This window comes from Rhinolophus ferrumequinum, chromosome 17 (genome assembly GCF_004115265.2).
Source record: "Rhinolophus ferrumequinum isolate MPI-CBG mRhiFer1 chromosome 17, mRhiFer1_v1.p, whole genome shotgun sequence".
Lineage (NCBI taxonomy): Eukaryota > Metazoa > Chordata > Mammalia > Chiroptera > Rhinolophidae > Rhinolophus > Rhinolophus ferrumequinum.
In genome coordinates, this window is record NC_046300.1 from 49,189,097 (window position 1) to 49,203,394 (window position 14,298).

At 49.3% G+C, this 14,298-nt stretch overlaps 1 protein-coding gene across 6 annotated transcripts in view; it reads right to left on the reverse strand.

The window, feature by feature from the left end:
* Window positions 1–14,040, reverse strand: part of CHDH (choline dehydrogenase) — a 28,283-nt gene extending 14,243 nt beyond the window's left edge. For 2 of the 6 annotated variants that reach the window (XM_033132026.1, XM_033132025.1), the window contains exons 1-2: window positions 13,880–14,039; window positions 8,050–8,119 (exon numbers count right to left, since the gene is read on the reverse strand). The gene's annotated coding sequence lies outside the window, so the exon portion shown is untranslated. Of the gene's footprint in view, window positions 1–8,049; window positions 8,120–13,879 lie in introns of all 6 variants that reach the window. The other 4 variants (XM_033132030.1, XM_033132028.1, XM_033132029.1 and 1 more) reach the window with 3 other exon arrangements.
* Window positions 14,041–14,298: the final 258 nt, after the last annotated feature.

Genomic DNA, 14,298 nt, shown 5'->3' on the forward strand with positions numbered 1-14,298 from the left:
ACTGAAAGAAATTAAAGAAGACATAAAGAAATGGAAAATCATCCTGCATTCATAGATTGGAAGACTTAATATTGTTAAAATAACCATACTACCCAAAGCAATCTGCAGATTCAATGTAGTAATCCCTAACATAATTGTAACAGTGTTTTTTCTGTTTGTTTATTTGTTTTTTTGCAGAAATAGAGAAACTCATCCTAAAATTCATATGGACTCTCAAGGGACCCTAAATAGCCAAAACAATCTTGGAAAAGAACAAAGTTGGAGAACTCAACTTTCTGATTTCAAAACTTACTACAAAGCTACAGTAATCAACAAAGCATGGTGGTGGCCTAAGGACAGACATATGGACCAACGAAATAGAGAACCCAGAAATAAGCCCTTGCATAGATGGTTCATGGGTTTTTGACAAGATTGCCAAGACTATTTAAGAGAAAAGATAATCTTCTAAGCAAATGGTGCTGGGAAAACTGAATATCTATGTGCAAAGCATAAACTTGGACCCTTACTTTATGCAATACAAAAATTAAAACAGATCAAAGATCTAAAGGTAAGAATTAACATTACAAAACCTTTAGATGAAAAAAGTAGGGGAAAATCTTCATGACATTAAATTTGGTGATAATTTCTTGAATGAATACCAAAAGCAGAGGCAACGAAAGAAAAAACAGATAAATTAGACATTATCAAAATAAAAACTTTTGTGCATCAAAGGACCTGGTCAAAGGAGTGAAATGACAACCCAAAGAATGGGAGAAAATATTTGTAAATCATATATCTGATAAGAGATTAATATCTAGGCTATATAAAGAATTCCTACTACTCAACTATAACAGAAAGCAAACAACCCAACACAGAAAATGATCAAAGGACTGGAATAGACATTTCTCCAAAGATATACAATGGGTCAATAAGCATACGAAAAGAAGCTCAACATCACTAATACAAATTACAACCACAATGAGATATGGTCTCACACCCAATAAGATGGCTATAATTTAAAAAATAAAGGAAAATAACAAGTGTTGACAAGGAAGTGGAGAAAGTGGAACCCTTGTGCACTGTTGACGGGAATGTAAAATGGCGCAGTCACTGTGGTGAACAGTATGGTGGCTCCTCAAAAAGTTAAACATAGAATTACCACGTGATCCAGAGCTTCCACTCCTAGGTATACACCCAAAAGAACTGAAAGCAGGGATTCAAACAAATACCTATACATCAACATTTTTATCAGCATTATTCACAATAGAAGGCAGAAACAATGCAAATGTCCATCAACAGATGCTACAATGGAATATGATTTAGCCTGAAAAAGGAATAAAATTCTAACGTGTGCTACCACATGGGTGAACCTTGAAAACACTATGCTAAGTGAAATAAGCCAATCACAAAAGGACAACTGTGTGATTCCACCTATCCGAGATGAATTCAGAGACAAAGCAGATTAGAGGTTACCAGGGGCCGGGGCTGGGGGGGAGGGAATGGGGAGTTAACTGTTTAATGGGTACAGAACTTCCGCTTGGGGTGATGAAAAAGTTTGGAAATGGATAATGGTGATGCTTGCACCACACTGTGAATGTATTTAACGTCACTGAATTGTACACTTAAAAGTGGTTACGATGGTAAATTTTACGTTTTTATATTTTACCACAATAAAAAAAAAACCTGCAAAAACCCCCATCGTATACAATACAATTTTGGGTATTGTTAAGTGATTCAATACTATGAGTGAGAAAAGTATAAAGAAATTCCAAATAGCAGTCACCTCCGAGCAGGGAGGTATACCCACGTATTTTCACTTGCACCTGCCATGTTTTAATTCTTACTCTAGGTGACAAACACATGTATGCTTGTTGTCTAGTTTTATGAAGGGTCTGAAATAATTGGTGGTAATTCAAGTCAACAGGATTGGGAAGCAACATGGCCAGCTTCAGCAGGAGGCACTGAGCCTACTGTGGAGAGTAAAGACAGACCCCTTCGTCATGGGGTGGCGCCAGGTCAGTTCCTCTCCTCGGCCCCAGTCATCCCCAAACCCCACCTCTTGTCATAGCTCTTCCTCCAATACCCCTCGCCGGTATGCCCCAACGTGGAGGAGACCCTTAATTGTTCTCAAAGGACTGGGTCTGGTCTGAACTAGGCACAAATCTCCCTGGACCCTGGGCAGAGGTGGGGCTGGGTAGGGGTGGACTAAGTTGGGGCATTTCTGCCTGGCTCCCAGCCCTGGAGAGAAGAAACTTCCTCAGGTGCCTCTGCCATCCCCCCACCCTGCCCCAAGAATCCTCAGCCCAGGGTTTGCTGAGTAATGGAGACAGGAGCACTAGCCACTCTCACTTCCCTTTCTCGGGGGTGCACGTGACCCAGCTCTCCACCCCACACCATGGCGGTGGGTGCGGTGGGATTTCTTCTTCTCCTTGCAGCAGTCTTGGTGCCAGGCTCAGGGGAAGCTCCAGCCTCAGAGCAACATTTCCTTCTTCTTGAGACCCATCGGAGGGAGCTGCCTGCCCTCAGAAGCCAGGCCTTGGGCCGCAGGGAGCCGATGAGTCACTCAGGGTCCTAGCTCACTAGGCTCCTACTGTCGGAAAGTGGTAGGATCTAGAGACACTCACTTTGTGAGATGGCAATAAGGGGAGGGTGGGGCTAAAGAGGGCGGGGCCTGCTACCCAAAGGGAACTCCTTGGGGGCATCGACCCCTTAACCCCTAGCACAGTGCCCCCTCAGGCCCCCACACTCAGTGGGTGGACAGGCTGACTGACCAGGGAAAGAGTGGGGAGTGATCACAGGGAAGCTGCCCTTTCCACTCCTCTGGGCTGCCTGGCGGGGAAGGAGTTCCTTGGCATTAGCAATGTGGAACGTGAGGGGTGGGGGTGAGAGGTATGGGACCCGAGAAAGACAGGATAGCAGTGTGTGTTCATGGGAGAGGGAAGAAGAGGAAGGGAGAGGGTAGAAGGGACAGGGAGGGGGAATGACTTGGAAAGGGGAGTCCTATCATAGGTAAGGGCTGAAGTGGGTAGGGAGGCATCCAAGGCTTGGTTTTGACTCTGGGTGTCCGTACCCCTGACGCACCCCATTTCCTGGGACCAACCTTGGCCTGAGAAGGTGAGGAAGAGACTCAATCAATCACCATGCATGGGAGAGAAGAGACTTCCACCTGCCCTGCCTCCCAGTCAAGGGGAGAAGACCCTCATGCCACACGTCTTCCTGGGCCACAGCTTCACCCAACCACACCTTCCATCTGGCAGCTTCCATTGTACAACAGGTCAGCTCGGAGCTGGGCAAGTGGTCCCTGTGGCACTTCTGTCCGGGAAGTAAGGCTTTTAAAGCTTTGGTCAATGAAAGGCCACCACCCTCAGTTCCAATGATGGACACAGCAGATGGGCCAAGTGCAGGGATGACCTTAAGTGAGGGGTAACAAATGTAGGGGCCGCCACCCCCTACTGGATATTTCCAGTGACTTTCATCACCATAGTACTTTGTAGAAGCTAATAATTCCCATTTAAAATTCTAAAAATCATTAGGTGAAGGTTTATATAGAAAAATTTACCAAAGCTCAGGGTCAAAATTTCTCGTATGACAAGACAGATTTCCATGTAATTCTGAGCTTGTGACCAAGTGTACAACAAGTTTGATAATTCTGGTTGACTCACATTGCAGAAGAATTGTGACCAGAATAAAACGCTAACCCATTTCAGGAGTACCTGTACTTGGCACATAGTCTGTCTCCAGCTGGAGAACTGACAAAACTTTCTGAAACAACCCTTTGAACAAGGTTTTTTGCAATTTCTTGGCATGCACGTGTGTGTGTGTGTGTGTGTGTGTGTGTGTGTGCATGTACACACATGTATCGGTGTGTGTGCATGTGTTTCCTTTGCAGCTTTTGGCCAGTGCAGTGTACTGGGCTAGGGTCAGATCCTTTGGGCCACTGAAGTCCTGGCTTTTGCTGGTCACCCAAGAAGAGATGACAGAACTCTGGAGAGGGATCGAGCAGTCTCAGCTAGGCCCGCAGGTAAAAGGAGGCAGAGACGGGCTTCTGCCTTTGAGAAGCTCCGCTGGGGCCACGCCAGTGACACACAGTGATTCTGCTTTGGGCACAGCTGAGGAATATGTGAACCTTTCCAGAAGGTAATGGATACATCAGGATTTTAAAGGGGCAGCGCTTTGTCTCAGTAATCCCAGTTCTAGGAATTTAACCAACAGAGAGCTCTACACAACTGTGAAAAAACAAGCACAACAGGTCTGTCCTGAGTTGTTTATGATGGCAAATAATGACAAAAAACAAACTGTCCACCAATAGGGGATGGTGCAGTAAAAAATGGGACCATCCACAAAAAGGAACCTCTTAGGAGACCCAGACACAAAGTCCAGCTACTCATGAGCACTGAGGCCCTTGGTGCCCTGAGGCCGGTGCTATCCCCAGAGATACCTGGCTTTCACACCTGTCTTTGTGCCCACTGGTCAGGGTGATGACGATAATCCTGAAAGAGAACTGCAGAAAGTGTGGTGGGGGCCACAGCCATCCTGGCCTGTTTGGAGGTCTCTGGGGGTTGTTCTCAAATGGAGGATTTGGGGCAGGTCACCTGCCTTTAACCTTCATCATCATCATTGCCATCACCATCGGCCCCACGTCACAGAAAGGAAAATAAACCTGAGAGGAGGAGCCCCTGACTCATTTAAGTCAGAGGCCAGGACCCACCCCACCACAGGCCTGATCAACAAAGCCACGTCGTGGGAGCCAAAGTCATGGTCAGCACGTGAAAAGGGTGCAAGACACCATGTGACCACACTAGGGCCGGAAGCCGAGAAGGTGGTGAAGGTTTGGCTGCTTCCTGACAGCCTGGCAAAGCCTTCTCAATGGCACAAGACTCGAATGGCCCAGCCCTGTAGTGGCCCAGGGTGGGGAGGGACTAGGTCAGAGATGAGACTGGATGGGTGGTGATGTCCAGTGAATAACCCTGGGCAGCTGCCTCCTCCTCCCACAGGAACCGCACTGCTCCCTCCAATCTAGGCCACCCACTCTCCCCAAGATGAGCTTCCACCCAGCTCTTGTCCCAAGAGCCCCTCCTAGCCTGCCCTCTGCCCCAGCCATCACCTCTCACCCCCTCATGAGCCTCTGATTTCCAGGCACACAGACCGCCTTCCCTTCCTCCCCAAGGCTTTGCATGTGCTACTCCTTCTTCTAGGTACAGGTCCCCACCTCCTTCCACCTGGGTCATTCCTCACCTTCTCTCAGGCCCTGTTCAGCTGTCATTTCCTCTGGGGAATCTTCCTTGGCCACTGGCCACATCCATCCTGGGACTTCCCTTTGGACCACTTACTGGGACCTCAACAAACTAAGAGTGACATGAGCTGTCAAAGACTCATCCCCCACCGCTGAAGGCTCTGTGGCCTGGCCCCCAACTGCTGAGCCTGGCCCAAGGCTGGCGCTCTATGATGCTGGCGGATGGGCTGATGAGCCTGCACGTGGTCCCACACCTCGTCAGCCTGAGGTGCAGAAACTGAACTCACGTCTGTGCCAGGGTGGACAGAGGCACCACAGATGAGGGGTACAGGGAACATTCTGGATCCTCACTTGGTGGTGGTCGGTCACCTGGGTATATATACAGATCAAAATTTACCTTTTGTACACTTGATGTATGTTGTAGCTCAGTTTTTTTAAAATTTTAGAAAAAAGGCATTTTCTTAAAAAGTCAAGTTTCTCTTCCTAGGAATCTCATCTCCCACATGTTGGTGCACAACAAACAAATGAATCAGGAATTCTATTCTCCGCTCTCGAAAAAGCTAATCATTTGCTGCTTCAGAGACCACTCCGGGCGGCTTGGGCAAAGCCCACTTGTCCCTGGACTTTGCTGGTACAGTAGCTGAGGATGGGACATCGGGCAGGGCAAAGGCGGTCAGGACACGCCTCCAGCTGCCAAGAAAGCCCCAAGGCGGGCGCCCCTAAGCCTGACACTGCACCAGAGGCTGGGCTTTCATCCCCAGCCCTCCTGGGACTTGCTGTGTAAGCCGGCCAGGGGTTTCCTATTGGTAATGCGTGGGCACTGGCCTCTGAATATGGGACCTTGTGCCCTGTGTGTTAGGGGTCTGTCCTCTGTACACAGCCCCCACGCCCCAGCTGGTCTCCCCGCTTTCTGAAATCTCCATGTTGCTGATTTCACCAAAAGCACCATAAAGCGGGAAAAGCTAGTGTCCTAACACCCTGGAGGAGGGGGCCTGGGTACAAGACCCCTGGGGGACAGCTTCTCTGGCTTGCCTCCATTTCTTTTCCTGCAGACATGTCTGATTCAATCTGATTGGGGCGGTGTTCGCTCACACCAGGTGTGTTGAGGAGACAGGGTACAATGTCAAGGTCACTGCTGGGGGTACTCAATTCCCCAAGGGGCCCTCCCAGAATCAGTCACCTGATGGACTAGGGGTGGAGGGTGGACAGGAGTGTGTTGGACTGGCCCTTGAGGAAGAGGGGTGACCCTCCAGACATCAACTCCCCTGCACTTTGAGCTGCACTGTACCTGAGTGAGAGGGCTCCTGGACCAGAGACGACCCCAGATGAAAGTGGGGACATGGGCAGCACCTCCTGGAAGTGAGTGCTGGTAAGTCAGAGCTGAAGCCAGAGGAGGGAGGAGGGCGCAAAAGACCCTGGTGCCTTGGCTCTTAAGTAGTAATGATGCAAGACAAGAAAGCCATTGCTCTTTCCTCTCCAGGGCTGCTGAAGGTCCTCCATGGGCCAGGCCAGTGTGGGGCTCAGAGATCACCAGAAGCCTAGTGGCCGCGAGTTACCAAAATTTCCACCTGGCAGGGCCTGTCCACAGATCTGCGATCATGTTTGTTTACTTACAGTCAGCAGTGAGGTGGGGGACACACAGCTCCCAGAGCCAGGCCCACAGCAGGCACTCAGGAAATGCTTGTTATGTGACTAGCATGTAAAAATACCTTGTTCACTTCAGGAGAGGAAACAGACATGGAAACCGCTGCAAAGAGGGGCAATGACTTCTCTTAGAAGCGCTGGGGCTGGAAGTGCTGAATCTGCCGAGTTTCGTCCACCCGTGGACACCGTGGATCAGGCTCCATCATCGCTTGCTGGGACCCTTCCACTGGCGTCCTCCCTGTGTCCCTCATACCACAACCCCTTCCCAGGCTACCTCCTCTCCACAATCTGCTCTCAGAACGAAGGGGAGCCCAGAACCAGCTTGGGCCTCGCCAAAGTAGTCTCATACACCGGAGACCATTAACAAAACAAACAAGTTCTCCTTCAAGTTGAGACAAGTCTGCATGGGAGAATGCCTAGGAAATATCCTTGCCAAAAAAATGCAAACTTGGATTTGCTCACACTTCTTGATCCACCCACCGATTCAGAGGAAATTCAAAGGTCAGAGGAACACGTGAAAGAATGCCAAGGGACCCCACCAACAGAATCCAGGCTAAGGGAAATGCCATGCATTTCTTCATTTCTTCAACAACAAATTCAAGTGAAAAAAAAAAAAAAAAAAAGAAGACAGAGATGGAGGAAGATCCATAGATTACGAGAGAATAATGTATGGGTCTTATTTAGATCCTGGGAATTCGAACACTGACCGGATATTTGAGGATGTTAAGAAATCATTGCTTGTTTGTCAGGTGTGACAAAGGTTTAAAACGCCTCTTTCAGAAATACATACTGAACAAGCTGACATTGAAAAAGAGGATATTTGGAATTTGGTTTAAAATAACCCCAAGGATTAGGAGATTAGGAGGGCTGACACAGGATCATCCATGAAGTGATGGGTATATGGAGTTCAATAATTTCTTCTGGCTAATTTTGTACTTGTTTCAAGTGTTCCGTAACAAAAAGGATTTGCTTTTTTTCCCTCTTTGTTTTATTTTAAATCTCAAATATCCCTATAAAAAGTGAGAGAAAGAAACTAGGGCGGGAGGACCTCCTAGGCAGTGAGCCAGATATAGATTGAGGGATTTCAAACAATTCCACAGAAGTTTGGGGTGTTCTGCAAATGCTTGAAACCAGCTTCCTCTTTCAAGTACACTTTTACCCAGTTTTCATAATCTCAATTGAAAAACACCCACCTTACCCCCGATGTGACAGGATTTGGAGTAGTCTGCGGCCAGTGTCAGCCTACTCACTATTTTCAATTGTCTGTGAAAGATAAGTACAGAATCGAAAGTTAGAATTTAGAAACTTTTGTGGCAGCTTGACACACTGACTTTGTCTCCTCAGTCTCATATTACGACAATGGGCTTAAATTTTCTGTACATACTTTGTTTTTAAAAATTAGTTTCAGGTGTACAAAGCAATGTACTAGTTAGACATCTCACCCCTCGCAAAGTGATAACCCCCCTCCCCCAATCTATTGCCCCTCTGACATCATATATCTCTATTACAATTCCATTGCCTCTATTCCCTATGCTGTGCTCCACATCCTGTGACTATACGTATATTAAATTATAGTTGACATACAATATTATTGAGCTTCTGCTTCCGGTGTACATTGCAGTGATCACTAAGTCCATTAAGTGGTCTCCCTGATAAGACATGTGCCCATCTGACACCCTACAAAGTTTATAACATAATTGATTGTATTGCCCACACTGTCTTTCATATCCCCAGGGCAATGCTGTAGTTACCAAGTGGTGCTTTCTCATCCCCTCCCTTTCTCCCTCATCCCCATCCCCCTCCCATCTAGCACCCATCACTTTTTCCTCTGTATCTCTGAGACTGCTTTTGTTTACTTTGCTCACTTATTCGGTTCTTTAGATTCCACATATCAGTGAGATCCTATGGTGTTTCTCTTTCTCTGACTGACTTATTTCACTTAGCGTAATGTTCTCTAGGTCCATCCATATCATTGCAAATGGTAAGATTTCATTCTTCTTTATAGCGAGTAATACTCCATTGTCTAAATGTATGTACGTTTTTATTATAATAACTTTTAGTGTATTTTTAAATTGGCCTATGAGAGATTGAAATTTGACAAATTTCAACTGAACTTGAAACCAAACAAATGACTGGACGTTCCCCACAAAAAATTCGAGGAGCACTGTTATGGACCGGATGTTCATCCCCTGGAAACCCCAACCCAGCCACTTAGGTGTCCTGCCAAAGACCCCAGGACAAAGCCTCCCTTCCCATCATCGGCGGAGCTGACTCTGGCACTTGCTATAAATGCAGCACTGACTAGAGAGCCACAATACTCAAGCCTGCTAGATTTTAATCCATGTTCATTTGCGTGCCACCACAGGATCGGAGCCACACTTCACCAAAGGCCAGCAAGGCCCAGGAGGTGCTGAGTGCCCAGCCCGTCTAGGTGCCATAGCCAGCCATGGTGTGGCAGTGCCACCAGATCACATCCCAGAGCAGCCTAGTGGGTAGTGCACACACTTCCGTTTATAAACCGCTGACCAAGTGGAATATATTAGTCAGCCAGCTTTCACGCACGTGACCACCACTGCTTACTTTTCAAACTTCTGGATGGGTTTAACTGTGGAGGGTCCTAAGACTGCACGGTGAGCAGCTTTAAAAGCTCCCACTGCGTCCTTGTGTCAGTTACCAATTACTCTATCACAGGAATTAATCAGGCATTGGGGCTAGTGTAAGACGCCAACCAGCACCTGTGGCCCCTGGTTTCACCAGTGTGCTCAGGAAAATAGTGTCACTGTTCTCATTATGATATGCAAAGAAAAAAACATCACAAATGTGAACTTACAAATTCACACTAATAAGCAACGTCACCTGCATATGTTTTATATACTAGGGTTCCATGTTCAAGTTTCATGACTTAAACAAAAAAGTGAAAGGAGCTGGTGGTCAAGATCCTTGGGTTCCAGTCCTAACTGCCACCACTCATGGGTTAGCAACTCTGGGCCTCAGGTTGCTCATCTATAAAATGGGAACAGAGCCATCCATTTAGTAGGTTTGTTAGGGAAGCAAAAGAAAATAAGAGCCAAAAACACACTTCAAAGAATGAAAAGTACAAAGCCAAAAGCACATGGCGATTTTATCAAGTTCACACCATGGCCTGGGTCCCACCTCACTCTACAGCTGCATAGCCTCACTCATCCCATTTCCTCCTCCATAAAGTGTGGACAGGGAGGGGACAACTATGACGAACAACAATATTACAAACAAAAGATTACTTAAAATATCATTGATCAAAAAATAAATCAGCAGCCCTGCTAGGTGCGCCTTACGTGTTGCTCCTTGCTCCACCCACGGAAGTTTCCAGTAATCCTCCCTACGGTCCTATGTGACCAGCTTCATTACCCCATATACAGATGGGGCTTTGAAAGTACAGTGCCTGCCTCCTCTGCATTCTGGACTTTCTTTGAGACCCCAATGTGGCAACATGTGAAAATCAAGGCAAGTACACCTGGGCTGTGACTTCACGAGGTTTCTGCAGGAAGAGGAGTATTAAGGTGGAGTTAACCCCGTGGCCTGTGCCTGTGTGCTTTCCTGGGCCAGCCCCTCCTCACTGGAGCAAAGAAAATGTTTGAGTGGTGTGGCCCTGCTGGGAACAGTGGGTGCGAACCCTCAGTGGCTTCAGGGTCCCTGGCTCAAAGCCGGCATTACTGTTGACTCTGTGAAGCTCAATCAGCTGAAGTAGAACATGGGCCGGGGGAGTCCCGGGTGCCCAATGGCCCCCTCTCCCAGCTTGGGCAGGCCGCTGGGGCCCTGGAAGGCAGCCAGTATGTGCCAGAAACAGCTTGCTCTTCACGAGACAATGAGTCCACTGTTAACGGGCAGAGCCTTGATTAATATTTGCAAAAGGAACGAAGTGGAAAATTCCACCTGTGTGGGTGGAGGCGGGGCCTGGGACATGTCAACAACCCCCATGGCCTTGTTCTCTTAGGATGGATCAGCAAAGGTCTGATAACAGTGACAGAAAAGAAGGGTGTCATTGTACTTCGGTCCAAAGGAATTTCCCTATTTGGATGACAGAGATATTAATTTGCTTTTTATTGTCCTGTTTCCCCTTCCCCTAAGTTTACACAGCACCTCGAAATCTTTCAACTTTCTTCCCGTCTCTTCAGAGTCTGCCAGAAGTCCTGACAGGAATGATGTCAATCCCATCTTATAGATGAGGATAACTGAGGCTCCAAGATACCAGGAACCTCACCCAAGGCTAGCAGTTGGTGAGTATCTCAGCCAGGGGATCCGGAATCCTGGCATCTCCCCCCAGCAGTGGCACAGAGCCTGTCCCAGAGGGCCTGGGGTCAGGGACCATGGGTATTAGACAGTCGTTTTCCAGTTCCAGTAGAGGCCCTGACCTTCACCCTCCCTGAGGAGGAAGGGGAGAAAAAGGAAGAAGCCCAAACCAGCTCTCCCAGGTGGGTAGGCTTAGGCGCCAGCTTTGGAGGAAGGTATGCATTCACTTGTCCATTTAAGCATTTAACGAGAGTGCCTACTAAATATCTGGACATGAAGGCACACTGCGCGTTGGCTCGTTCAGACACTCAGACTGGCAGAATTCATGACTTGACTAAAGGGGGAAAGTCAGAGCACCTCCAAAGGTCATTTCCCTCATGAACGTGAGTCACTTCAATTAGCCATTGCCAATGTACTCTCATCTGCCCATTTTAAAGAACAGGAAAATGAAGTTCTGAGAAGGGTAGTGACTTGCCAAAGGTCATGGAAAGAGAGGAGGCTGAGATCTCCTGACCCACAGTGGACTTGCCTCCAGTTTATAAAGCCGTAACATTATTGGGCTTAGGCATTTAAACACATGGTGTCCCTTCCAGCAGGCCACCTTAGAGGCTGCACGCTTATTCAAGGACATCTCATGGAGGGACCCTTTTTGGAAAGATCTTCCAAGCCAGTGCGGAACCTCCCGAGAAGACAGGCAGGCACATCTTGTTTGCCCACAGATAACCCAGGTGTGGCTGCAGGGCTCTCCTCTAGACTCCCCACTCCGCAGTCAGTGCCAGGGTCAGGCAGTGTCATATTTCTGAGCCCACACACCCTCAATCGTGGACCCAGAGTAGTGGATGGGGGGTGGGGAGACCCAGTGTGTGTCCCAAGTCAATGGCCAAAACCCCTCCTTGCACACCTACCCACATGCTCAGGGATCTCTACCCAACCCTCATTCACCTCACCCTTCCTCTCTCCTTTGCCCACCAGCTTCTTCCCCTGGAGAAAGAACCTCGGCCTCTCCCTTTCTTAAAACAAAGCCGTCCCTACCACACTCCCATGTCTGAACCCACTTACTCCCATGTTTGTCTCATCCTCTCCTGCCAAAGCCACACCTGATTGCCAATGACTTAAGCCAGGGGACCGCTCAGGTGAGGTGCTGCCACTGAAGGCAGGGCCACTGGGGGTCGGGAGGTCCAGCCTCTTCTCTCTCTGTGACCTCTGCCCTATCTGACCCTATGGGCTGCCCCCTCATTCCAGGTGTTGCCCCTCCTAGCCCTCACCTCCACAAGGCTCTCCTCCCCCAGGGCCCTATCCTCCTTCCCACTCCACTTCCTGTAAATGTCTGCCTCACAAATCCTATCTCCAGGCTTGACGTCTGCATCCCTGGTTGTCCCCATAGCCTTCGCACTCAACATTCCCAAGCAGGCCCCCACAGCAGGGCCTGCTGTGACGCATAGTTGAAAAGCCAGTACAGCTCCAAGCCTGGCCTGTGGCAGGGACTCAGCTTCACTGAGTGAAGTGTTTTGGTTGGTAGCTGCCTCCTTGCTGGTCTCAGAGGAGCTTGCCTCCCACTGTCCTGCACAGCCTCCCAGGTGGCCTTTCTAAAACTGAAAATTGACCACCACCTAAACCTCTGCGGGGTTCCTTGGCACCACAGGACAAAGTTCATGATCTCAAGCTGGCATGATCTCAAGGCTGTTTCCATCTGCGCTTCCACAGCAGGGCAGGCACATGTGCCCTTGAACATACTGTCACCTTACTCATTCTCAGTCCAAGAGGGCCCATCAGCCAGCACCCATGTGTCATTCACCTTTGCACCCCAGTACTGGCACTCTGCAAGTGTTTGACGAAGAAAGACAACTATTAGAACTGGAAATGATCTTGGGAACCACAGGACTCAAAGCAACTCAGAGAGGTTGAGCAAGGGGCCCAGAGTGACCAGCCCAGGGAAGCATGAGGCAACAACCCCACCTGAGTCGCTCTCCTTGGTCAGGAACCAGACCAGTCCTCTGGAAACATCACCTAGAACCCCACATGCATGCATGCCAGAGCACCCAGCTGACTGTGAGGCTGGACCCACTTCATGCAGGCCCAAAGCTGAATCCAGCGGGTGGGTTTGGCCTGGCACATACCATGTTTCCCCAAAAAGAAGACCTAGCAGGACAATCAGCTCTAATGTGTCTTTTGGAGCAAAAATTGATATAAGACCTGGTCTTCCTTTACTATAAGACCGAGTCTTATATAATATAATAAATATAATATAATACAATATAAGATCGGGTCGTATATTAACTTTTGCTCCAAAAGACGCATTAGAGCTGATTGTCCTGCTAGGTCTTATTTTCGGGGAAACAGGGTATTAAGACCTCACTCTGCCAAACCAACCTTCGGAGACCCAAGTGTTAGTGTTAGACCTCATTTTGGGGAAAATCTATATGTACCAGAAAAACCTAGGAGAACGGTTTCAATTACTCTAATAACCTGTAACTTAGTTCCTACAAACAGCTACCGGTAGCTCCCGGAAGAACTCAATTAGGCTTCGGTTGCCCGCATCCCACCCCTTTTGCTTCCAGGGGCTCGGCCCTTGGGTAAAGTGAGGCCGCAGTCAGCGTACATCCTGGGTCCTCCCGACTGAACAATCCTCGGCCGGAGGCCGCCCGAGGCTCCGGGGCTGCAGCCAGGATCGTGCAGAGCGGGAGCTGGGGCGCGGACCCCGCCGCTAGGGGCCGGGTCGGCCTGAGGTCTGGGGGCGCGCAACCCACTACTCACCCTCGGCAGCTGGGGCCGCGTGCCGGGACAGTCGGCTGCAGGACAGACAGAGCGGGAGTAGCAAGGAACCGGCGGAACGGGCGGGGGCGGCGGCGGCAGCCCGGCCCCTGCCCCGTTGCACTTTAACTGGCGGCGCCCGCGCTCCGCGCGCTCTCCGCGGCCAGGAGGGGAACGGCGGGCGGCTCAGACTCGGTTGGCTCGGGGCGGGGACCACAGCGCCAGGCTGGCGGGCTGCCTGCGGCGGGCGGAGCGCGCGTAGCCCGAGGGCGTGAATGCAATCGTGCACCTGGCTTACTGCACGCACGTGTGTGCCGGGACGGCGCGCGCCCTGGCTGCTAGTGCCCTGCCCGCGAAGGGCCGCGAGCCGCTTAGACCCGGCCCATCCCTCCGAATCCTGGCAGACGAGGACTCTTCCATGT